This window comes from Toxorhynchites rutilus, chromosome 1 (genome assembly GCF_029784135.1).
Source record: "Toxorhynchites rutilus septentrionalis strain SRP chromosome 1, ASM2978413v1, whole genome shotgun sequence".
Taxonomy (NCBI): domain Eukaryota; kingdom Metazoa; phylum Arthropoda; class Insecta; order Diptera; family Culicidae; genus Toxorhynchites; species Toxorhynchites rutilus.
The window spans coordinates 180012574-180034460 of record NC_073744.1 but is presented as its reverse complement, the minus strand read 5'-3'; the positions used below and the strand labels follow the sequence as shown (position 1 = coordinate 180034460).

General features: G+C 37.6%; 1 protein-coding gene across 6 annotated transcripts in view; it reads left to right on the top strand.

The window, feature by feature from the left end:
- LOC129762470 (serine/threonine-protein kinase tousled-like 2) overlaps positions 1-21887 on the top strand; it is a 358161-nt gene that overhangs the window by 285479 nt on the left and 50795 nt on the right. The gene's annotated exons all lie outside the window — the stretch shown is intronic.

Below are 21887 nucleotides of genomic sequence, written 5' to 3'. Positions count from 1 at the left end.
ATGTTGAGAAAAAAGTTTTTTCGTGGCTTTCAATTCATTGTTTGGCCTATTGCGTGTACGTGTTATTATGATTGTTTGTATGATTGATTGTTAGTGAAAATCGCTGTTTATCTTTTTCCCTGAATGAACATTATGAAATATGTAATCTTACATGGAACCAGTGTGTTGTCCAAAAAGAGAATATGAAAAATTGCACATATTTTGTGCGGATCAAATTATTACATAAATACCATACGTACACTATCCAATCCAACGATATCAATTAATAGCTGTCTATTGATGTTTGGTTCCAGCCAACATTCTATGTTGTTCTTAATACCGCTGAACGAAAGAACGGTTCAAAAGAACTGATTCACGTAGATGAACGGTTCACTCACTAACCGTTCATCAAAGTGAACTGTTTTGCCCATCTCTACTGCTTACTGCTTATGAATGACGAAGCAAAAGTCTACTGTCAAAAATGTGCAAGCCAAGGAGTTTACGAGGTGGAATTAGCCAATACATTGTGAATTCAACATAACAAAAATACCTCTAAAACAATGCAAACTACAGAGGCCGTACCGGATTTTTTCTTTGAATTTGGATCGATTCATCGAAGTAAATTATTCGTTCGCTTCGATTATCGGTTACACAGTAATCGTTTGATTATAAATCGATTTTTATTGGCAGTATTCGATTGATCGAACGATTAACAGACATCACTAGCTGTAGGTTATGTAACGCCCAAGCAGTATCGTATGTAGGGTATTGAATCCGAATTAAAAATAACTCCGCTGACAACTGTAACCAAAGCAAAGAGTGGTGTCAGGCAATTGCCCACCACCGGTGGCTTACAAGACTTTAGTTTTCCCCCCGGTCCAACAAACCGGTTCTTGTATGCTGTGGAACCGCCGGGACACACACACACACACACATATACGCGTATTGTGGTGCGCGCATTAGCGTTTGCTTTCCATCACCGTTATCGTCATCGCGAGTTTTTTTTGCACATTTTAATCGCGTAATGGAAATGACTCCGTTGGGGGAAACACATAAACTCGTTCGTTCGTTCCCTGTGATCAATTTTTTCACTCGGCCCGAAACTCATCGCAAATTATCGTTTATCTGTCAACTCGTATTGGCAGATAAACAACTCGTGGCTTTCGTTCCGAGCGGAGGAACTCATCGAAGCAAAACATAAAATCTCGCCTACTAAGCACCGCCACCGAGTGAGTGCGATAAATTAATCAGATAAATATCTTGCGCTTGCTTGTTTGGCATTTCTTACCCGATAAATATTCATACAAACTATAACATGGCGACTCAAAGGAGCAGCAGGGCAAATGGTTTATAATGTGAATGCTTTACATCTCAGCGTACACGCCAGAAGAGATAGGCGCATTATGGCGGCACCGACGACGACGACTTCGCCAATAATAGAGTCACAACAGCAAATTTAATTCAACCTGCTGTTGCTGCTGTTCTTGCTCTCGCTGGGCGTGAGGAAATCGATTTAAGGTGATGTACACACTGACTGACGCGTGTCGATCGCGTTCAGCTGTCAGAAAGAGAGAGAGACTAGATTAAGGAGCAGCAGCAGCAGAAAATCAAACAAAATGAAGGCAAACGATGACGACGACGATGTCGGCTGGGCACATAAATTGCAAATGGCAGCCCCACATCACGTTGCTGTGAGTGCAACCAACGAAAACAAAAAAAAAACCACAAACAAAATGTTCGAAAACAGTAGTAGAGTTGATATGGATGGTGTGTGCTGGCGGCCCTCGGAACTCTCTCAAGGTTTGCGAATCGCTTTGCTTGAGCAAGAAATAGCAAAAAGTGACGTCGATGAATGGTGGAAGGTTTCTCGCTATCAAACGACTATACACAAGACAAGGTTTCATAGAACAGAAGTGTTACTTCTATCGAAGAGGTGGGACCAGTTAGGGACTGCAAGAAATAAATGAGAAAAAAGTCAAAAAGACACACTGAATTATACACTGAAAAAGAAAACGAGGCTCTTAAATTTATCGAAGTAAGGAGGAAACTCGATATTCAAATGGAAAACGGAATCTCGATAAACGAGAGAAAAACTATAAATATTTTCAAACATTCAAAGTATCAAAGTTGTTGGCTACTGTGGATGTTTTTAGAAAAAAACGAAACTTGAAAATTAACTGGCACTGAAAAGAGCCGACGGTTTAAGTTGTTTAGTCGCCTGGGAAGCCAAAGTTAACCGTAGATATTCCAACAAAAAACACGAGAAACTCGACATCCTCTGGTTTTCCTCCATCGATGTTGAAAATGTACACAAAAACAAACTCAATAAAACCGTCTCTACAAAAATAACAATATGGAGAGAACGAAATACACAACATTAAGTACGAACACTTCTAGGCGTCTACACAGGTTTACTCACGGAGACGGCGAATATTAGGCGATAGTAGATTGGGAATCCTCAAAAGTGTTCAGAAAGCATGACTCGAACCCGAACCCTTCGCCCTTCAAAGTGTGTATTCTCAACCACCGCAAGGTCACGTCAGTCGTCGACGCTGGCACTATATAATTTTGTCGTCGGGATCCCTTTTTAGCTCTTGAATCCTCGGCTAGTACCATCAACATTAGGGAACTGCTGCATGCGACCGATCCGCACAGGAGCAGAGAAACAAGTGACGAGATTTGTCGTAGAGAAACCCTGATTCGATCGGTATGGAAATGGATCGAAGTTCAATTGCAGCAAAAAAAATGCTTAAATAGTTCTTAATGTGAAAATGATTTCATGAAAACTTTCATAAAAAAATATTCCTTGACTTGTTGTTTGATTTGGCGTGTTTCAAAGTAGTCGTAGTCTCACGTTAGGAAGAAATTAAAATTGGCCAAGGGCATAAGGAAAATTAGACAAACAAGATTGAATACCATGAATTGAAAGCTGGAAACTGAAAACATAAAGTAATTGAAAATATTCAGTCAAATGTAGAGAATTCAATACTGTGGATTAAATATCAAATCTAGATAACGATAATAGAAAATCGAACTATCAGTTGAAATTCTATATTATAGAATTATAATTCATTAGATTGAGTGTATTCATTGATTCATTGGAGATATGAATCATAATTCTGCAATTTACTATTCAAATTATGTTTGAAATTCAGTATTCAATTTCAAATTTTTTTCGTATATTTTCAACCGCTTTGCGTTCTCAGTTTTCAGTATCTATAATTATGTATCCGAAATTATTTACGCAATCAAAATTTCTACACTACTGGATAATTATGGTTAATAAGGATATTGAAATATTTCTGAACGAAGTTCAAACCCCAAAACGCTAAACACCAAATACAGAATAATGTTACGAATATTGAAAATGAGATAATGAACAGAAAATATCAGACACGAAATATTAATAAAGAAATAAGAGAGCACAGATTAAAATTAAGAAAACAAGTATTAATATAGAATATAAAAACAAAAACACAGAACACATAAAATGAATAAATAAATCAAAATACAGAAGCGATCTAAATAGTACAGAATATAATTAATATAAATCATTGGTAATAAAAAATAAAGAAAAAAAGAATAAAGAATGCACAATAGATCACAGAATAGACAACATGAAATACAGAAGAGAAAACACAGAATAAATAAAACACACTTTATGGAAAGTCTCAAATCCTTCGTTTTCTGTTTTGTATTTGGAAAAGACAATAAAGAATTTACAGACAAACCGAAAAAAAAAGAAGAAACTTAGTGACAGGATAGAGACCATAATTTTTCAAATATAGAAAAGAGATACCAAATACAGCAATGAGAATACAAAATAATGTAATATTTATAATTTATCATAATCTTCTATATAAATAAAAATGGAAGGCCAAATGTGTTGCTAAGCGCAAAACCCGAAGAAGGAATGGTCCGATCCGAGCCGTCTTTATTTTGTTTAATTCGTATCTGCCCACAGAGCAATTTAATGGAGAGAAAAATCGGAAAATGCTGGGAAAACCCTGAAGGGAGGTCGGAGAATTCCGAAAGAATTCATATCAAAAAAATAATTTTGAGCGGAACGAAGTTCGTCGGGTCAGCTAGTACAGAATATAGAATTTATGGAAAAGAACACAGCCAAAAGATTACAGAATATAAACTTAATAATCTGTAACCTGTATACAGCAAAAAATATGGAGAAGGAAATACAGAATGATTAACACAGAAATTGTAAGGAAAATATATGGAAAAAAATATCGAAACTGACGATGAGCAAAATTAGGTGCGAACGATAAATGTAGAAATCGTTATATGGATCAAAATGGTATTCGTTAGCATTCTATTAGTCATCGCAGAATTTTAACACAAAGTTCAGAAAACAAAAAAGCCGAATTTTTGATTTTTTGATTGGTTTATTTGCTGATACGATGATATGCTGATTTTCTGACTTCCGAATTTTTTAGTTTACTGAATTGTTATTTTTTTGTTTTTCGATTCTCAGATTATTGTGTTTTTATGATTTTCTTTTATTTTCTGATTTTCTGGTAGGTAGAAGAAAGAAGAAAGGTGAAGAGAGAAGAGAGAAGAGAGAAGAGAGAAGAGAGAAGAGAGAAGAGAGAAGAGAGAAGAGAGAAGAGAGAAGAGAGAAGAGAGAAGAGAGAAGAGAGAAGAGAGAAGAGAGAAGAGAGAAGAGAGAAGAGAGAAGAGAGAAGAGAGAAGAGAGAAGAGAGAAGAGAGTAATAGAGAGAAGGGAGAGAAGAGAGAAGAGAGAAGAGAGCAAGAGAGAAGAGAGAAGAGAGAAGAGAGAAGAGAGAAGAGAGAAGAGAGAAGAGAGAAGAGAGAAGAGAGAAGAGAGAAGAGAGAAGAGAGAAGAGAGAAGAGAGAGAAGAGAGAAAGAGAAGAGAGAAGAGAGAAGAGAGAAGAGAGAGAAGAGAGAAGAGAGAAGAGAGAAGAGAGAAGAGAGAAGAGAGAAGAGAGAAGAGGAGAAAGGAGGAAGGAGAAAAAGAGAATTCAAATTACAAAAATGAACAGTGTAAACATTCTTCGGTCACCAGATTAAGGTCTTGAAATAACAGCATGTAGAAGCAAAACTCCTGTGCTCCCGTGGCCGAGTGGTTAGCGTCATAACTAACATGCCGGGGTGTTCGGGTTCGATTCCCGTTCTGGTCGGGGGAATTTTTCGTCAAAGAAATTTCCTCCGACTTGCACTGTGATCACGCGTATTCTAGAGCTTGCCACTCAGAATGCATTCAAGGCGTGTTATTTGGCATAGAAATCTCAACTAAGTACTAATAAAAAATGACGCAAGTAATACTACGTTGAGACGGCGAAGTTCCTCTAGGAACGTTAGTGCCATTGGAGAAGAAGAAGAAGAAGCAAAACAAGCGTTGCGCAGTTTATTTTTCCGTGAAGAATTCTAAGTATACATTAATGAAATTAGGATCCATCTCAAAAAATATGCTTCTATATCGTTCGTTCTTATTGAAAAAAGGTAGACTTGTTTTTTTATCTGAAAAATCAAATTTTTGTTAAATTTTTTTGAATGAATTCTTTTTTTGAAAATTTCAAAAACTTCAAAAACGCTCAACACAATTTCCATCTCTTACTACAAACATTAAATGTGAACTTTTTAGCAAATATTTCAAATGTCTTCTTAATTTTGTGTTCCAACTTACGCCTTAAAATAAAACATAATGTTACAAAATATTTTCGATTTCGATATTCTAAAATCTAAAAAAGACGAAAAAAGTTTTCGCTTAAAGGTAACTATTTTATATTCCGCTTAATGGCATTTGTACAGAGTACATTCCGATACCTTCAATCTGCTGTAAAAATTGGAATCCAGTCGAGCGATTCCCAAGGTTCAAATTTTAAAAACAGTGGGTTCATTCGACAAAATCGACAAAAAAAATGTTTTTATGCTACCCTAAATTTAGTGTGGTACTCGGTATCTGGTCTTAAGTTTTACGCAAACCTCACACCCAAGCCCAGCTAATCTTCATAACAAAAAAAAAATTTTCAATTGTAAAATGAAAAATAAAATACGGGAAACAAAAAAGGAAAAAGTGAAAAAATTAGAGGTTTACGACAGCCCTTCTGTTTACTTTCTCCTTGTTTCATAATTTGGAATAAATGTTTTCTTCTGTCGTGTTGTTTTTGTCAAATTCTGTTGTTGATTTTTTTACTTACTTCTTGTATATTTCATTCTTTTTCTGCTTTTTATCATATTTTCTTTTTTTTAGATTTCCTGATTTTCAAAATTCCCGTATTTCTTTTTTTTTAACTTTATGATTTTCATTTTATTTTGGTTTTTTTTTTGTTTTCTGATTTTTATATTCTTGGTTGTCTTATTTTTCAGATTTTTAGTTTTTTTTTATTTCGTGATTTTTTTAGATTTTCTGATTTTCTGAATTGCCGATTTTCTGATTTTCGAATTGTTGATTTTGATTTTTTTTATAGTTTTTTGATTTTGTCATTCTTTGATTTTCAGATTTCTTTCAGATTTTCAGATTTGTGAATTACAGATTTTCTGATTTTCATTCTTTGTTTTCTAATTATTGTTAGATTATTATTTTTTAATATTAAATTTTGAATTTTCATGATTTTCCGATTATCTGATTTTTTGTTTTTTTTTTGTTTGACTCTCTGATTTTCTAGATTTTGTTTTTTTGCACGGAATTTTAGATTTTCTGAATTGAGTGTTTTTTTTATTCAATTTTAAATTTTATTGCATTTGATTTTGAGATTCTTTTATTGTAAGGTTCTATGGTTTTTTGGTTTTATATTTTTATTAGATTCTCCGAATTCCTGATTTTTGATTTTCATATTGGCTGATTTTCTTGGTTTTCTGATTTTTTTTAGATTTTCTGATTTCCTTATTTTTCAATTCGCTGATTTTCTTATGTGCTGCTATGATGATAATTTTTTATTCTCGGATGTTTAGATTTTTTAATTTCTAATTTTCCGATTTCTTGATTTTCTTGATTTTATGATTTTTTCAGATTATCCAATTTTATGATTTCAATTTTTTTTAATTTTAATTTTTTATTGTCTAATTCTTTAATTTTTTTTTTTATTTTATGAATTTTTTTTGTTTAGATTTTTTAATTTTTGATTTTCTGATTTACCGATTCTCTTATTTTTTTATTTTTCTTTCTGATTTTATTTTATTTTCTGGTTTCTGTATCCGGATTTAGATTCAGATTCAGATTCAGATTCAGACTTAGATTCGGGTTCAGATTCAGATTCACAGATTCAGTTTATATAAAGAAAACGAAATCGTAATTTGTTTATATTAGGATGTGATCCCATCGAAAAAAGATCGTAAACATCCATCTATTTTCTTCTATTTCGGTCATTCCCGGGATTAGGAGCTTGATCCCGTAGGGTAGTTGAATGGCAACAAGCAGCCTAAATCAAGAGACGTGTTTTTCCATTATCTCTCCGGCTGTGTGTGTGTGTTTATCCATCGAATGATTTTGCATTCTGGGAATCGGAAGAAGGCACCCATGTCTCGGCGACGCTATATTTGCTTGCGAAACAACAGAAACAAAAAACCTGCGTCATCACACACCACACTCCATGACTCCATGACTCTGCGCTCCTCCAGGTCCAGGTCCTCTCTCTCTGCCCCGAGGTGATGATAACAGCCAGAACAAAGATGGCGCCTCCATTTAACTTGACTTTAACTCGGCGATCGTTCGGTTTGTGGTGAGTGGGTAAGCAATGGGTAGCAACTTTGGTGCGGCGATGCATATGACGGTCGCCGCCAGCAATATGAACCCTCTCGATGCTCGTCGAAATATGGTGATTAGTGGAGGCATAATAATCGACACAATCGCCTCGTTGATTTTTCGCTTCCTTGGCGAAGTGTTTTACACTCTTCATGTTTTGTGCGATTGATGATTGTGTGAGTGTGTGTGTTTTTTTTTTCGTTTGCTCGAGTTTGGGAACTGTGGTTTCAACGAGGTAAGGTGTGCACCCAAAGTAGTTGTTATTGCAGTGGAGAGTGGTGAGTTTTAAAATTAATTGTTCGATTTTTTTTTGCTTGCTCGCTTTCTGTACCACTTATTCATGGCTATATAAAAATAAATATCGTCTGAGGTTTGTTCGCTTTCGTGCATTTGTCGACGATGAGTGTTTCTACCGAGGAGTATTAAAGTGTAACAAACACTGACTGGTAAATACATAGGCGAAGAAAAGTACAAAGATACAGCCGCAATCTGCTGCTGCCTGCCTTCTTCCTCGCCTTTTTTTTATATGTATATACACTATGTACCCAAATATAGCCCGTTTTCTTACCCTCCCCCGCAACCAATCCACCCTCTCTCTCTCTCCGGTCCTCATCCGTCTTCCAGGGTACGTGCCACTTCCCCGGTCTTCATCAACGGTGGCACGGTGGATTTCGCTTCACTCCCTGCATCATCATCATCATCACCATCATCACCATCATCTGTTCCTGCTGCTGCTGCTGCTGCTGCTTTTCCTTCTCCTATTCCACTCGATATTATTTCCCTGTCAAGGCGAACATCTTCCACTTATTATTATCAACTTGGAAAAAGGCGAAAAGCTACACATTCTCTGTGCTGCTGCCACACCGAACAATTTTTGAAAGGTTCATCAACATGTCCCAAAATGGCGACGCGAGCCCCGGGCGAACAAATTCGTCGAAATTCGCACACTGCGTGCGATATCTGCGTCCACCGCCGCCATCTCCGGGTGGTTACGTAAATCATCTCGCGCGCATATGCTGCCAAGTCTCCCGAAAAAAACGTTTTTTTTTGCTGTATATAATGTGCAATGTGCGCCGCCGCCTCACTCTTCTAAAACTATCTCTCTATCATCCGATTCATCGTCAGAGAAAGTTGACTCATCTATTCGCTGCCTGCCGCCAATACGACGCGCAGGAGAGTGCAGTGGAAAATACCCGTTAAGTGGTGGAAATTTACTCCCATCCATCCATCCGTATAGCAGCAACAACATCCGTCCGTGGCCTCACTTTTCGCGTGCAGTGGCGGTGAGATGGCGGCCGGCAATGGCTGACATTGCAGAATTTGCCATCTCACTTCTCGCGTGAGCAATGATCCGAAGATGCGATCCGATCGGCGGTGGGTTGTTGTTAATTACTGTCAAGGTTTTTGGAATGCCATCACCATCCGAAAGGGTGACCCCCAGAAGGCGCTTGCCGAGAACTACTGAATCGATGCACTTCTGATTTGAATGTACGACTTTTCGAGACGGCAAGAATCGACAAATAAGCTAAGAGAAGCGGCTGGAAAAACGAAATTAAAATTGAACTGCTCTTGGAACATCTAAAAACGTCTAAAAAAATTTGCAAACATTAGTAAAAACAAGCAGAACATAAGACTACAAAAACTCAATATGTGTTGACAAGGATCAGTGTCGACATCTACCAAACTTGTAAATGTGCGTACCTAAAGACCGTTTTAGGTTGTTAAAAGCCGAATAGAAATATCTATATGTTCTTTCAATCTTTAGAACGCATGGTTAAGACACTTACCCAACCATTCTTCTATGAATTTCCTAAGATCTTCACTTAAAACTCATCTCATTATTAATATAAAACCTTTATCAGACGCTATTTCCGGTCAAGATTTTTCCAACATAGAACGTTCAACTCTATTACAAAAAATGGTGAATAAATGTTGTTATTCATCTGAGAGTCCTCCATCTCCATGCAACCAACGTGAGTCGAATACAAAATAAAACGTAAACAACCATCAAAAATAGTGTAGACCCACTGTCAGGATTATCAATATTAATTAAGTAATTCTAGAAAAAAAAAATCCCATTTGTTTATTTATTTAGGATCACTAGCATTTCAGCTCTAACAGCCGGATTTAATCGTGTACATGTTCATCATATCGATGTATATGGTAAACCACACAATATACTTTTCGGCGCTGGTGAATTCTTTTTGTCCCAGCTTTCTTTTGGACCGACAGTTGATATGAGCTTTCTCCATTGTTGTGTTATTAATAGCACAAATAGTCAGATGTTTCTTGTTGCAAGTCGTCGCTTGATGATGGCTGCGCGAACTTAATCATAGAGACTAAAATGGTGAATTTAGGGGCTCTGCGTTTTGAACTCGCAATCATTCGCTTAAAGTCTGCTTCATTTAATATTGGAACAAATTCTTTTGCTCATTGTGGCGCTCCTAGTGGACGGATTTGGAAACTTTTTTCACCCACGTGTCGGGAAATTCATTACCTTTCACCATGTATTTATGTCATAACACCAAACGATAGCATTTTGTAAGCAACCGCCATGGAAGCCGAACGGAGAGATAAAATTGTGCACAGTTTTCTTGAAAATCCATTGTTGTCGGCATCTAAGCTAGCTAAACAGTTTAAAATGCCCATAAATACCGTATGGCGTGTTATCAAGCAGTACAAGGAAACATTGACGACGGGTCGGAAGCCGCATTCGAAGCGTCGGAGTGGAACTGTCGACCGGAAACTGCGTGGGAAAGTCATCAAGGCCGTCAAGAGGAATCCCAATCTTTCAGACCGCGATTTGGCCAATAAGTTCCAGGCCGCTCACAGTACGGTGCGACGAATTCGTCTCCGGGAAGGAATAAGGTCATTCCGAGCCAGCAAACAGCCAAATCGGACGCTGAAGCAGAACAATGTGGCCAGAATCCGTGCTCGAAAGCTGTACGACCAAGTGCTGACCAAGTTCGACGGATGTATTCTGATGGACGATGAGACCTACGTGAAGGCGGACTTTGGGCAAATCCCAGGTCAAAAATTTTATTTGGCGACGGCTCGGGGGGATGTACCTGCAAAATTTAAGTTCGTGTTTGCGGATAAATTCGCCCGCAAGTACATGATTTGGCAGGGAATATGCAGTGGTGGACAGAAAACCAAAGTCTTTCTCACTGACAAGACAATGACATCAGAAGTCTACAAAAAAGAGTGCCTACAGAAACGGATTCTGCCGTTTATTCGTGCCCACGACCGTCCAGTAATGTTTTGGCCGGACCTCGCAAGCTGCCATTACAGCAAAACGGTTATGGAATGGTACGCAACGAACGGGGTCAGCGTAATACCGAAGGACCTCAACCCCCCAAACTGCCCCCAGTTCCGGCCGATAGAGAAATACTGGGCAATCACGAAGCGCAGGCTTAAGGCAAAGGGAAAACTTGTTAGGAACATGACTCAAATGAAGAACTGGTGGAATCAAATCGCCAAAAAAAGGTGGACGAAAAGGGTGTGCGCCGCCTAATGTGCCGTATTACGGGAAAAGTACGAGAATTTCTTCGAAACAGCAATGAATAATTTTTTTAATTTTTTTTTATGAAAGAGTAAAGAAAATGCTACATTTGTATGAAAAACAAATTATGAATTCGTTAATAAATGACTGAACTACACGCAATTGTTTGTGTTCCAATATTAAATGAAGCAGACTTTATCAACAGGAAACGCAACTGATGTATTTTGCAATAAAAAAAAAATTGCACCAAAAATCCAAAAATAAGATCATAACTCTATCATAACTAGTACTGAGAAATCGAAATTAAAATTGAAACATTATTGACAATTAAATAAATTAAAAATATATGTAAACGTGTTCAATGTAAAAGTGGGAAACAATTACTCTACTGAACCAAACAATAATAAACAACAAACAAACAACAATGATACACAACCACTATCGTGGAGAATATTTTTATTCATAATGCAATTTCGTAAAAAAAATAGACAGAAAACATATTTTTTCAAGTTTATATAAACAAATTTATTTAATTTATTTTTTTTTAAATACATTTTGAAATAAGAAAACTAAAAATTAATTGAGAATTGCGAGTGAAACCCCGACCTTAGAAATGAAAAACAAAATTGAAACAACTAAATTAGTTTCAAAATTATGTTAACATATGCGGAAATAAGCAAAACATAAGACAACAATACAAAATGGTAAAATAAAACTAATTTAAAGTAGAAAAGTGATAATATACAACCATAAAAATTACACAGATCCTCTATTAGTAATATTTATATTTATGAAGCAATACTATAAAAATCACCGAAGAAATAAATATATCAGATTTTTCACAAATCTTCTTGAATCAATCAAAAAAAAAAGTGAAAACATTCGCGAAAATAAGCACATAGGACTAGACACAAACCTAAAGAACAAAGTAAGGTGGAAAAACAGCCCATTAAACAAATTGAAAAGAAATGTTGACCAAACAAAATGGTAAAGACACAAAAGGATATCTGTACTCAAAAAAGTCTAAATAATAAAACAGCTATTTTTTATGGAAATTTTAGCGTTAAAAATCGACAAACGTGGTAAAAAAGCAGCCGGAAAACCGAAGTTAAAATTGAAATATTTTAGGAGCAACCAAATAATCCCCAAACATATGCTGAAACTCACAAAAACAACCGAAACATAGACCTCCAAACAATGAAAAACAACAGCTCAACAAATCTAAAAATAAATAACAAGTAAACATAAAAATAATACATATGCACTACTCATAGAGCAATTCCCATAAAAATCTCCATAATTTACTCCTCATTGGATTTTTTTACGAAAAAACACGGATAAGAAGGAAGTGACTTTAAAATCGAAATTTAAATTTATTGTTTTTCGAACATCTAAATAATTCTCAAAAAGATGCACTCATTCCCAAAAATAGTCAAAACAAAAGATTCAACCAAATTGAAATAAAAAACTATGAAAAACAACGACAAAATTGATTATCTGAAATGTTATCGTTAAAAATAAAAAAAAAAAAAAGCAAGAAAAGTGACAGAAAAATCGAGGTTAGAATTTACATGATTCTCAAACAGCTACATAAACTTCGAAAATTTTTGAAACGTTCGAAAAAATAAGCAAAACATAATTCTCCAATCAATTAAAAACAAAAATGGTGCAAACCCTATGTTAGCAGTATCTATATCATTTCTATTTAAACTTGGGAAACCATGGGAAACAAATGCAACAACAAATATGGTAAGAAAGAAGATTCATAGATTCAATATTAAAATTAAGATATTCTTGGAACAATTGAATAAATCTTGAAAATTTTGAAACTAAAAACAATGCCAAAAATGAAAACAAAACAACCAATCAAATGAAAATAGAAAATTAAAAAAAAAATAAATGGTACAAATGAATGATAATCAGAATTGTGTTATATATTCATGAAGCAAATCCGTAAACATATAAGTCGTGTATGTTCATTCGTTGTCATAAGAAATCGACAAATCTACTGAAAAATCAAAATCAAAATTGAAATATTTTTGGAACACCTAAATAAACCTTAAAAATATGTAAACAATCCCAAAACCAGGCAAAGCATAAAAATAGAAACAATGCAAAACGATGAAGAAACAGCTCAATCAAATTGAAAAGAAAAAAATAAACAGCCATGGAAACTGATGAAGGCCAAATAAAATTATCAATCTGAAAAAAAATAACCATAAAAATTATAAAGACCCACTGTCATTAGGGGTGTGCAACTCCATAAAAACATTTTACTGAAAATGTTTTGAATGTGCTCAAGTTTTGTATATCTATACCATATCAAATATGTTCACATCGTAATTTTGGCAAACAAGGTAAGAGAAACAACGCAAGGCAATTGTAAACAACCATGAAAAATGGTACAAATTCACCTTCATCAGGAGTATCCATGTCCATAAAGTTATTCCAAATTTTTAACAAAAAAATTAATACTGAACTCTTTTGAGTTTATTTTTAATATTTAACGGCTTTAAACTGAACTGAAGTACTTCTTCTTTACCCCTTTCTCTACTTTTAGCCCTCTTTGGTTTTTGCGATTTCGATAATTCTATTATATGTATTAGGGTGACAATGAATGTATGGAAAAATATTAATCATCGAATTTCAAAAATCGACCATGTACATTTCGTTTATTAGCCCAAAAAATTACCTGTGCAAAATTTCAGCTCAATCGGACATGATTCAGGGGTGCCTCAAAGCGCTCAAAGTTTTGATTTTTTGACCACTCAGGCTAAATCACAAAAAGTCGATTTTCCGTAATTTTTTTTTTTTGGATAACACCAGATCTCGACGTTTTATGCATTTTTAAGTCATTTGGAATCGAAAACATTTTTTCGATTTTCCTAATTGCATATATACTCATGTTTTTTTTTTACGCGGAGGATACGTAAAAACCGCGTAAAAAAATCCGCGTTAATTGGAAAATCCGCGTTGATTGGAAAATCCGCGTAAAAAAACTCGTAAAAAATGCGTAAAAAAACCTGGGTGTCTCCCCCTTTGGGGGTCAAAATTATCAAAACCGTGAACGTTTTGAGGCACCCCTGAATCATGTCCGATTCAGCTGAAATTTATCACATGCCATTTTTTTTTTGGCCAATAAACAAAATGTACATGGTCGGTTTTTGAAATTCGACATGACAATTTTCGCTGCCACCCTAATCTGAATATTTCAATTGCACTCAACTTAAAATTATTTCATACTTTTCGCTTCTGTGCTCTTCCCGCCATCCATCGCTTCTTATAATTGATATTTCTCCTTGGAATTGACTCCTGATTTTGACAAACACACCTTTTGAAATTTCAAATAGCTCATTTCATACATGTACCTACCATTTCAATAATGATTTATTCAAATTTGGACAAGAAAACATATAAAAATCTATTCCTTCTAGCATGGTATGTCTGCTTCCTACAGGTGACCACTTTACCTTCTCAGTATAAAAATGTTCGATTTTTCAACTTTTTTTCTAATAATGAAAAATGTACTATTTTCAGTTTTCATAATCAAAACCGCTTACTATCTTGAACAACAATAAGTAGACCTACAATATTCTTCGAAAAATGAGAATTGTCGTGGTATGTGGACACATGAAATGGGAAATGTTCCTTAGGGTGATCACTTTCCCCCCATTTCCCCTAAATCATTTTGCTATTGAGCAAAACCGCTGCGTGTCATATCCGGTTCAGGGAAGACTGTTGTTTCCCGGTAACAGGAGCTGGTGGGAAGAGGGGGGGTAATGAAATCGCGAACGGCTATTTATACCCAACAATATGAAAACGGGTGGAGCTTAAATTATATTGCAGGGCCTTTGCATTTTGAGCGACCGATTTAGGCGCGTTTCGTTTCGATGTGCTGTATAAATACAGTACCTCGCTGATCATTAGTTGCTCGTTATTGACAGCACGGATAGGGCATAGCATAGAAATGAACAGAATAAAGGTACGGAAAGTGAGGTTTCCACCAATTTTCATTAATTAAAACTACTTATGGAGTGGGGAATCGTAATGTAGAGCACATCAGCAAATGTTACAGAATTTCCAATTTGTTTGGTATGTTTTTTTTCCCCTGTTGGATGTGAACCACTGCGTCCATTATTCTGAACTATTGTGGTATATCCCATTTTTTTTGTACTCCGCTTCAAGCTTACCTACTGCTTATTGATGAAGAAGTAGACTGAAAGCTATAGCGAGATAGGTGCCAATCAGGAATACTCTGTTTGATAAATTGTATAATCCTGATTGGCGACGCAGACCAAATTTCCTTGGGCTCCAGAATAGCCTTATCAAGGTATTTAAGTCTGCGTCTAGTTAGAGCTCCACAATTACAGAGCAAATGTTCCGAGGTTTCGCTTTCGGTATTACAAAAACGACAAATATCATCTTGCACTAAACCTATGTTTTTGAGATGGTATTTGCTCGGACAGTGTCCTGTTATAAGGCCTGTGATTGTGCCTAAGTCTTTCTTATTAAGACTCAGCAATTGTTGAGTAATTTTAATACTCGGCGTGATAAATTTTTTTGACTGGTTAAGTTGTACCGCCAACCAGTTGGCTAACACTTCCCGGTCTTCCCAGTTCTTCAGCTCACCTTTCAACACACAGTCAGATATTCCACAGAATGGTTCTGGACCAGTGAAAGGTGAGCTTGAGCCGTTCCTGGCAAGTTCATCTGCTCGCTCGTTTCCCTCTATTCCACAATGGCCAGGAATCCAGTACAGTTGTACCGAACTTATCCGACTTAGTTGCCGTAAGAGGAGAATGCATTCCCAGACAATTTTTGAGGAGCATTTAAAAGCATTTAGAGCTTTAAGTGCCGCTTGACTGTCTGAGAATATGCAGATGTTAGCATGTCTATATTTTTTTTTAAGGCAGACATTTGAGCATTCTATTGTCGCAGCTATTTCTGCTTGAAAAACTGTTGGCCAGTTTCCCATAGCTACAGAGATTTTTGTTCTGGGACCATACACTCCAGCACCTGTTCTGATTCCCATTTTTGACCCATCAGTGTAGAACATGATTGAACCAGTGGAGGCGATCTGGCGTAGTGGTAACATCCATGCCTCTCACGCTAAAGGTCATGAGTTCAATTCTCACTCCCGACATTCTTCCAAAAATGGAAGTAAAAGTGACGAACCAGCCAAATGAGTTGAAAGTCACTATAATACAGATAAAAAGATAAAAAAAAAAAAAAAAAATGATTGAACCATTACGAACACTGGGACCGCCTTCATCCCATATTGAACGAGAAGGTTCGATTACACTGTATGGAATGTCGTAGTTAGTCCTAGGTTCCATCCAATCACTGTTCATCTCTGAGGATGGTCCTACGGGTAAGAGATTCAGGATGCTCAAGTGACCAATTTTGTCTCCGTCTAGTATTTTTTTCCATTGTTTAAGCTTTACAGCGCTTTTCTTAGCCTCTAGCTGAACATGTTGGTTCAGAGGTAGTAAGTGAAGGATAGCCTCCAGTGCCTTCGAGGGTGTGCTTCGCATTGCTCCAGTAATTGCAACCCATGCTAGTCGTTGTAGTTTGTTTAGCTTTTTTGTAGCTACAGTCTCCTTGGACTTTGGCCACCAGACTAATGAGGCATAGGTTATTCTAGGCCGCACAATGGCAGTGTAGACCCACATTACCATTTTTGGTTTAAGACCCCATGTTCTTCCTATCATTTTAGAACATGCCCATAGGGCGCCAATACAGCCCAGCAATACAGCTTACTGATTATTTCATCTAAGTGCGCATTCCAGTTGAGTTTAGCATCTAGGATAACACCTAGATATTTCACTGAAGCGCTGCATTTTATTTCCACTCCCCCAAGATATAAAGACTGCAGATGCTGTTTTTTCTTTTTGGCGAATGGAATAATTGTTGTTTTTGAGGGATTTATGCTCAGACCTTCTATGGTACACCAAGTTTGTGTAAGGTTTAAGGCCATCTGCATTCTGCTCGATATCACGTCGTCGAACTTGCCTCGTATCATTATGACTAGATCATCGGCGAAGCCCACAATTTCAAAACCTTTTGCCTCTAAACTTGTCAGGAGGTCGTCAACTACTAGTGACCAAAGGAGAGGTGATAGAACGCCTCCTTGTGGGCAACCCTTTGTTGCAATCACATAATTAGACGACCCGCCCAGCTCCGAGGTGATTTTTCTGTGTGTGAGCATGCCATGGATCCATTCGACTATACAATTATCGAAGTGTCTTCTTCTCATTGCCTGCGCCATTGATAGATAAGAAGCATTATCAAAAGCACCTTCGATGTCTAGAAACGCACATAATGCGGTTTCTTTTGCCAAGAGAGATTTTTCAATTTTTGTCACAAGCATGTGTAGTGCTGTTATTGTGGATTTGCCTGATTGGTAGGCAAACTGGTATTTGGATAGTGGGTGTTTGGACATGAATACAGACTTTATGTATTCATATAATACTTTTTCCATAGTTTTCAACAGTATTGATGATAAACTAATTGGTCTGAAAGCCTTTGGAAGTGATTTGTCGCGTTTTCCGGCTTTTGGAATGAAAACTACTTTCACAAGTCTCCATATCGAAGGAATGTGCTCTAGTATCAGACTTGCCTTAAAGATCTCGATTAGAGACGGAATTAGTTTTGATTCTCCATTTTGAATCAGGGCTGGAAAAATCCCATCTGCACCTGCAGATTTGTAAGGTAGAAAGGATCTCACCGCGTTTACTACTCTGGCCCTCGTGAAGACTAACCCAGCAACTATGTTAGCGACATCCTTTGCACTTTCGGGTCCTATGAGACGCCTTCGAGAGCATATTGTGTCGCCATTATAGCCAGGATTTGTATCCGAGTGGACAGATGTAGATCCCGGAAAGTGAGTCTTCATCAGTAAGTCTAGTACTTCTGAGGGGGTTTTTGTGAACGAACCGTCGTCCTTTTTAAGCGATCCAAGCCCGTTCGAGTGGTCTTTTGCCAAAGTCTTGTTGAGTCTAGCAACGATTGGGGTATTTTCAATGCTTTCGCAGTTATATACCCAGGATTTTCGTTTAGATCGTCTCAGTTCTCTACTGTACTCAGTTAGGGCTCTCTTATATTGAGACCAGTCCGAGGTAATTTTTGCTCTGTTGATCAGTTTACGCGCCGTTTTGCGAAGCCGTTCGAGCCTTTTATTCCACCAAGGAACGTTTCTTGTCGAAGAAACTTTTCTCAGTGGGCAATTATTGTTGTAGGCAGAGACTATCGTTTCATTTAGTTTTTTTGTAGCTGATTCAAGCTGCGAATCGACCTTATTTTCGAGTTTAGAGTTTTAGACTCGAGTTCAAGTGCATACCGATCCCAATTGGTTTTTTTGGGATCTCGGTATTCTCTATGAACTTCCATGCCACCATTCCATTCAAAAATAATGTGTCTATGATCAGACAAAGACGCCTCATCGGAAACGTGCCAGTTATGGATATTTTCTTCAATAGCCGGGCTGCACAGCGTTAGATCTAAGACTTCTTGTCTGATAGCGTTAATGGAGGTTGGTTCAATCCCTTTGTTAGCAATATCTATGTTGTTTGACGAGAGAAATTCTATAAGGCACTCACCTCGGTAGTTGATATCCGTACTTGCCCACATGGTGGGATGAGCGTTGGCATCACATCCGATAATGAAATCCTTGTTAATTTCCCTGCAGTAGTTTACAAACGCCGCTACCTCTCGTGGAGGAACCTCAGGAACATCGCCTGGAAAGTAAGCCGACGCAATTACGATGTCGGCCCTTCCTTTGGCGGTAAGAACTTCCACTCTGATCGCGACGATGTCCCTTTGAATGAACACTGTAATAGGAAAGCATTTAATATTTGCATTTACTAAGACAGCAGCTCTTGGGGAGTCATGCTTGTCATCATAGAACAACTTACATGAACCTGTTTGAATACCTAGTATTCTTCCTTTGTGAACCCAAGGCTCTTGTATAAGAGCTAGATCCACAGCGTCTTTTGTAAACCTCCTGGATAGCACGCTCGACGCTGCTTTGGCGTGGTGGAGGTTTATTTGCAGAACTTTAGTGTTCTGCATTAGGTTGGGTTATCCGATCTGGTGGTTCATTTGGGAGGATCGGAGTACCATCTGTTTTTTTTTTTGAAAATCAGGTCATGTTTTTTGCTTGTTCCAGCTTCCGTATTCGTTTTGGATCTGGGATGGGTTTGAAGAAACTCACCTTTTTTACTTGGCACAATCGAGGTTCCTAACCTGTTTGCGATAACCGTTGAGTTTGTACCGCTTGGGCCGGGAATACTCAGGATGCCAAGCTTCTAGTTTTTCGGAGAAGCTTCACGAGGGCGCTTTTGTTTGCCAGAAACCCTTCTGACGACTTCTCGAGCATTTTGTGGTTCCACTATTTTGGAGTCACTAGTCTCTGAAGACTTCAGGTTTCCTGGGTTTTTGGAATTTTTAGGTTCCCCGTTTTTTGGCCCCAGATCTCCTTTGAATACACCGGAGCTTTTATGGATTATGACTTGGCGCTGCTTTGGATTTGTTTTCCCCAGCTTAGTTTCGCCAAATCGGAAGTTTATGTTGAAGTTTGTGCTAGTTAGTTGACGCATCGAAGCTTCGTCGACTGTTAGCGTCCAGTCCGCGTGAATTTCGTTGGGATTGGATCTCTTTAGTATTCGCCATTTATCGGTGGAGAGATTTTCATTTTGACTCTCAATGAGGCTTTTAAGGTCTCTCGTCGCTGAATGTTGCGCTTTGTGGGAAAAAGGCATGGAGAATTTCTGGACGCGGAATATTTTTGGCGTCTAGAGCAACCAGTTTGATGTTGTCGTCTAGGATTATCCCGGGAACCACTTTCTTCAACCATTCCGAAGTTTGATGATCTTTGCACGAAAGGATTAGATAACCTGACTTATACGAGCAATTGAAAAAATTGGGCTTAACCGGCTCGTTTCTTTGATGCTCTATTGCAGTGAGTAGAGCATTCTGGATGGAATCTAACTGAGCCGTAGTAAGATCGGTGTTGGGATAGTCCTCCGGGAGTATTCCAACTTTGATCTGTTCCACAGCTTCCTTGAAGGAGATTCCAGTTTCGACAGAAGTTATTGTGGAGTCTTTGTTTTGAAGAGTGTTTTGGGCATCTTTTTTTGCTCATTCAACCCCGCTCTTTTACGGGGGCAGAGATTTTGTTTAGTTTTTTTAAGAATCGGTTTTTCGTCACTACTAGGTAGTTCCGATCCTCGGGGGCATTTTGCTGGTCCAGAGATGTGCTGACTCAGTGCTTGCTGCCGAGCTTCCTTTGCAAGGATCCCAGCTGCGACCAAGTTTTTCAGCCTCCTTCTCTGACCCTTGGTGAGGTTTTTTTTCCACGAAGAGTGGACCTCAGCTGAATCTAGCATTTTAGGTTCAGTTTTTGTAGTGACGTTACTTTCGTCACATTCGTCCTCTAGCGACTCACAACGAGTCGGGGTGTTGAGGATGGAAGAGGAGCAGGACTGAACATCCGCAGGTGCGTCGCTCAGTACTTCATCCTCTTCGACATTCATAGAGTCGACCTCTATGACGATTTTTTCCGACAGAGAGAGGCTGCCGGAACCCGGAAGATTTTTGTTATTTGTTGAATTATTCATGAAATTCCCACGAGTTGCGCGGTATAGAAGGTCAACTGCATCAGTGACCCGCTTAATGCAGAGGGGGCAGACGATACTGTGGAGGGTGCCCTGGTACTCCACAGGCTCCGTTAGAGGCAGGGTATTTGATTGAAACCCCCCCAACCATTCATCCCTCAGCACGGGTCGCGTCACACCTTAGATTAGGGGTTTATCCATTACTTTCTTTCCATAATAACCATGGATAACAGCTATTACAACCATCCTCCTTTTAGGGGCTTTGGACCCACTGCTTTGGTTCTCAATAGTTTCAGGTTCTTATACGGACAGGCTATTATCAAGATAATTTCAGGTTCCTATAAGGACATGCCATTATCGAGATCCGTCATTCGCAGGCGGAGTTCAATGGTATGTTTACCATCAACATTAGTCTGTAGCAAAAATAGTTATTAACGTTAAAACGTAAAAAGGGACCTGTATTGTGATTTGGCCCTCTTGCTGAAAAAGGTGGTCCTACGTTTTCAAAACCTTTCTGATTTCAGAATAATGATGATATGGTTTCGTAGTTTTTAGTTGGTGAATGCTACAAGCTGGAGGATTTATTTTATTAGTTTTTCACAAAAGTTTCGTTATGTGTAAACTTACATGTTTAAATAATTAAATATTTAAATATGATGTCGCTCATTCTAATTTAATATTGATTTTCAATAACTAAAAACTATGTTGAGCTCATGGAAAATTCTAGTTGTAGTGAAAAATATTTCTTCGTGGCTTGTTTTTGTCTACTTCGATCACAGAAATGCAGTGAAAAAATGTTTCTTGTCCCTGCTAACCTTTTTTTTATCCCATCTGTTTATTTTATTAGGCTCATTTGGCAATTCAGAGCCGAATTTATTCGTGTACATTTTCATCTCATGTTGTATATTACTCAGTGGCCATTTTAGGCGTAAGAGTATTTCTATTTTATCGATACACAACACATGTCGTCTTTTTTCGGCGTGAGAATATTTCTATTGTTTGAATGTTCACAGTTGGTATATATTATCTCAGCCTGGTCCTCCAATTTCGAATAAAGCGAACCGGTATATCACT